Genomic DNA, 6000 nt, shown 5'->3' on the forward strand with positions numbered 1-6000 from the left:
CAAGTGTGATGTGTCAAGATCTTAAGGGAAAATGACACAAGATGGGACATAAAAGTGGGATAGGAGATCTCTACTGGATAATTGGTTATCCTGTCTATTGAGCCCGGCTCACTCAGACTTATAAAATAGACGGGTATATACAAAACATTTTGAGAAAATTACAAAGTCTCAGCTTATAAAACGTCTTAAATCCGCTTGTATGTGGGCCATAAATTTAACATGAACGAAATTCAAACCGGTATTTGATGATCTCAACTCATAATCTATTGAACAAGGGGGTCAAGTTATAAAATTTTTTATTGATTAATTTATCTATAAACTTAAAAATTCAATTATGGTTGGAACTCCTCACAAAATGTGACAACTCTTCCATTGTTTATACCTTAATTACAATTAATGACTAAAAAAGGAATATGTGGGTGTGGGGAATAAGAAGGTATCTTCCTTCATGGCTTCCCAAAGGAATATATGCCATATTGCCATGGCTGGCATAATAGGCTCACAATGCAAAGTTGGTGACAACCAACAATAGCAAAGAAGTAATGGCTAAGATTTCAAATTCTTTAATCTTTATCACTCGATATGTTGGTTCTACTACAAATAAAGTGAGTATTTGATTCTATTATTGTTTGGTGCTTCATTCATCATTTTCTTTATGTCACCTAAGGTTTCCTAGTTTAGCACTTTACCTTGCATTAGGAACACTACTTCTTATTTGTCTTAGGTAGTACAATTATTGTAGAATCGGATCATTGACTCGTAAGATCATAGGATCGCGTTATAATTCTACGTTTAATATTGTCAAAAAAAAATCGGATCTTAAGATCTTGTAGGTAAATTAAAATTCTACCTAAATCAGGGATTGATCCTGACGTTTTGGATCGTAAAATCATACGATTCTACTAATTTTATCATAATCAAGACCCTCTATTTGTGAATTAATCTAATTTTAATGATGGAGTTGAACTTATTTATCTAATTTAGAGCTTTTTTTAGATACAAAATACAAAATAGTCCTCCTGTTTAGGTACGTAAGAACGTAAAACGCCATTAAAACTACCAATAAGGGGGGCATATTTTAGAGACCAACTTTGGGTTAAAAATACCTCCAATTATTGATCATATATAGTAGAATAAAATTAAATGTAGCTCTCATTATTCATATTTCATGTAATAACGTTTTCATGATATTAAGCTATTGTCATTATTCAAATTTCAAGTAATAATGTTCCTTCCCCAATCAACATCTTGACAAATTATGACAAATGACAATTAATGGTCTTTCATAACGTAGCTCTCATGCATCATCAATTTAGCTACGATGGCTACAATCTCTCGTCAGCTATTTATGAACCCCTTATCACCACTTAATGGTGTCTTAACTATTGACCATTAACCAAATATGTCGACCTCAATTTTGATCTTGACGAATAAAATTAAGTTATGAATATTATCTCTCGAAAATTTTATTTCTAAGATAAATAATAAGTGGTTAATTTTACACAATAAGAGATAGTTTGAAGATTCAATTACAACAAAGAAAAATTGTACCCCACTTATTATTCTACCAAAACTTAAATTTTGAAGGTAATTGATAAAAGTTCTTACTTATGTTTAGACCATATTCTTTTTGGTTGAATGAAACTGAACTGAACTAAATATAGACGAAGTGAGCTAAACAGAATTATTGAAGTGAACTGAATTAAGCTAAACTGAATTGAAGATATGTGAGATGAATAGAATTGAAATAAGTTGAATTGAAATAAGCAGAAATTGGCTAAATAAAAGCTGAAATTAAGTCGAAAAGAACAAGGAAAGTGTAATAATATTATCAAGTACTACTGAAACTCAATACCACTATAAGCACGTGAAATATTTTCTTATAACCAATTATGAGTATTAAGAAAATAAGTCAATTGTAAGTATAGTGTATTGAAGTCGGTATTATCAGATTAATTAAGCTATCTCATTTATCAATTTACAAACATAATTAAAATGAGATGTAAAGCTTACGGTAGGCACTCTGGTTGTGTTACGAACAAGGCAGGTGAATGATTATGAATTGAAAGTTGGAAGGAAAGGTAAATGCTAATACATGTAACAATTGGTCTCCCTTGTGACGGGTTACCATTTGTGGCGGATATTTTGTGAGATAAAATGGTAATAAAATGGGTTAGTGGAGAAATGGGACCACATAAATAGTGTTGCAGAGAGAGAAAAAGTTGGTACTTTGTGAGGTAAAATGGTATCCGTCACTCAAGAGTGACGGATATGTGCCGGCACAAACAAGAATTTGCGTACATGTAAAGGTCTTGACTTTAACTAACTACTTGGTTGGGTTAAATAAATTACAAGTTGTTGGATAAAATGATTGCAATTCCAAAATTCTCATGCATGATAGGTTATACACTATAATTTCGACATATATATATATATATATATATATATATATATATATATATATATATATATATATATAACATTATAATCTTGTATTCTTGTGAGACATATAATACGGAGAGAGGAGAAGAATGTTCATCATTGGAAGGAATCACTTCACATGGACAATCCTTAATTATCTCTCCCTCAATTAAATTTATGCATAGACCGTGTTTTTGGTCAATGCCACATGCCTTTACTTCTCATGCTTTTTTTAATAATAATTTTCATTATGCTTATTTATTTTCCGGGCATCCTAAATAGTCTTGTTATCATAAAAAAAATGTTACTTCTTCCGTCTTGGTCATTTGTTACTTATTTTATTTTAGGTATTTCAGTCTATTATTTACCTTTTTATTTTAGAAATACATTTAATGGGCAATTTGATTCACCACACACAATTTGGTCCACTTGTCATTCAATAACTGGTTTCATCTCTTTTTCTTGGTCTTTGTATCAAAATCAAATGTAAACAAATGACCAGAAATAGGGAGTAATAGATACTCCGTATGAAGTAATAGCTAAAGCTTTAGTGGGTATGTATTAGTCTTTTTTTTTTTTTTACTTTTCTTTATTGCTTGACTTAGAAAAAAAGTCTCGTTAAACAAACATTGTCTACGTAAATAATTACCTACTTTTAAGTTCTCATCTTGATAACTTTTAGTTGTAATCATATTTTTGTGAAAGTAGTTCAGTCACCCTCGAAAACAAAAGTTTATAGTTCGCATTTTTTCTGTAATACTCCGTATCCCTTTAAAATATCCGCAAGTACTCCGTCCAATCACCCCCTAAACAAAATGATCAGCCAATATCTCCTGGTCTTTTTTTTTTAAAGGTTTAATACAAAATTTTCGACTTATAGAATTGGTCCTCCACACGATTATGGCATCAACAAATGAGTATGGGTACTAACCATGCGTAGAAACACAACAAAAGATGAGTAGAGTACTGCCTTATTAGTAGTAAGAACCTTCCCACCACTCCTCGTAATAAAATTATTCCACCAAAAAAGCCCAAAACTCCAAACTACTCAACCTCATATGACTTGTACATTTCCATATAAAAATCCCTCTTCCATGCACCATTTTATTTGACGTACAAACACCTCTACAATCACAAAAACTTCAAAATTAAGTCTCTCTCCTTCAAAATCTCAAAAAAAAAAAACCCTTAAATTTATGCAAATAAAATGGGATTAATCAAACAAAAATTCTTCAACAATCTTCTATTCCTCTTTATTTTGATCACAATTTCGTGCGAAATTATCATTGCTAGAGACAACCTTATTACAAGGAAAACAGAGGAAACCGGCATAATCCCAGACCCTAGCATAAAATGTGACACATGTCCATGTGACACATGCCCTGAACCACTTCCACCACCGCCACCACCACCAGTACTACCCGAGTGTCCACCACCTCCTCCTCCCCCATGTCCTCCACCACCATCACCACCTCCTCCACCAAAGCAGCCACCTTGCTACCCCTGTATGGAAGAGTATTCACCTCCACCACCTAGGTTCTCGTACACTCCGGGAAATGATCTGTACGTGACGGAGTATAATTACAGTGGTGCATCTTCCCAAATTAATGTTGTTACGGGTGTTTTCGTGTTTCTTGGGGTCGTATTGTTGCAATTGAGCATCATGTTATAAAATTCTAAGTCTTTAGTGTTATTTTCAACTCTTCTTTGATTAGCTATAGTTAAACCATTTGATGATTGAATGAATGTCAAAATTGATTTTGATAATTATATTGTAGTTCCACAACATATAATTCCAACTTATTAATTATTGATCAGTTGATTATTACTGTTTTCCTTTCTTTAACCAGTAGGAATGTCGATACTACTGTTTCCGTTTCAATCATTTATTTAAATGTTCTGTTCTTGCAGAATAATATTTTAATTAAATATAAACAAATCATTGAGAGGAATGAATTATTAAATATCGTTCTTTTTTGGTAAAATTTACTACTGTCGCGATTGCTTTTCATGCGGTTATTAAGGTTGTTTTTCTTACGCTTCAGTCTCATGCCACAAACAAAGGAAAAAAAAAGAAAAAGAAAGAGATGGTAGCGTAATAGGGGAGGGAGAATAATGAGAATAAAGGCAGGGGAATAAGGAAATAAAATGCTTGATGAACAAGAAAAGAGATATAGAAAGGTGGTGGGAGAGAAAGTATTAATTCTGGTGGAACAAAATAAATTAAAGTATTGTTGAGGTGGTGCATGTATTCATATAACAATTATTTATCCACGAAAAAAGAAAATGTAATAACGTTATCGACCGATAGAGTAAGAGTATTAAATTTTAGTATTACCTTAGCTTCTCGATCATATTCGTTTGTACTCTATACAAGAATTTTTATGTGGAAGTTGAAAATGTTGCAACTTTTGTATTCTAAATCTTTCAAAAACTTGTGATACGTTGAATTTTTGCATCACAATTATTGAAATGTTAGAATCGCCACTACTGCTGCTAATTAACCCCTATCTAGTTCCGGCTGCGTCATCTACTCTCTAGTCTTCCGACCTTTGAAAAGTAATGCAGAGTTAGTTGTGTGATGTATAAGACACCAAAATTTACAACTGTGTATTGTATGTGTTGATTGTTGACCCAATAAACTTAATAAAAATGATAAATATTCTCAAAAGTTGAGAGACTTTCCTAGAAGACAAGAATCTCTTATTCTCATCTCTCACTTTATTATTTTATCTACTAAAGTATTCGATCCTTGTTTTTCTCACCGTCTAAGATTTATATATGTTGTTGGTGCAATGGTGCTTGGTACCTTGGCAACCAAAAATCAGAAAGTTCATAGATCGGAATTATACGTCAAATTGAGTTATACGTAGTAAGATTTAGGATGTAATTGAGCTTAAGAAAAGAAACTCTACAAGATAAAATTAATGAGCAACAAGAAACAAAAATTTAATGACATTGCTCAATAATTGCCAATTTGCCATCCCTGGATGCAAGTAGATTTGGCGACCAAAGAGAGTTCAAATGTCAAAAAGTTTTTACCCGCAAAGACGATTATGGGAATATAGTTAGTTATTTGATTATTGTTATCAAGGTTGTTAGAAGGTTGTTACAAAGTTGTTAAGAAGTTAGTTAGACTTGTAACAACCTAGTCTATATAAACCCTTGATGCACCTCATTATTGTATCAAATCATTTCTTCAAAATATAATTACACTCAATAAAACTTCTACTAAATTCTCTCTGATTTCTTTCATCTTCAACATCTTCTTTATTCATCATCATCATTCAATCAATCATGGTAGATTAGGATTTTATATGGTATCAGCTTCAAACTTCGATCCAAAATTCATTTTTTTTTTCTATTTTTCTTTGCTTCCGCTTTCTTTTCTCTTCTTTGATCTTTGATCAATCAAAGATTTCTTTGGTGTTATCTCATCAAATTATTTAAATTCTATCTGAATTCGTCCGTTTCTCTGCAACAATGCCTGAATCAGCTGAATCAAGCTACTATTCTATGTTTGATGATCCTCTCTTTCTTTCTCCCACTGATCAGCCAAACTTACAGTTGACTGCTCAA

This window comes from Silene latifolia, chromosome 2 (assembly GCF_048544455.1).
Source record: "Silene latifolia isolate original U9 population chromosome 2, ASM4854445v1, whole genome shotgun sequence".
Classification (NCBI taxonomy): domain Eukaryota; kingdom Viridiplantae; phylum Streptophyta; class Magnoliopsida; order Caryophyllales; family Caryophyllaceae; genus Silene; species Silene latifolia.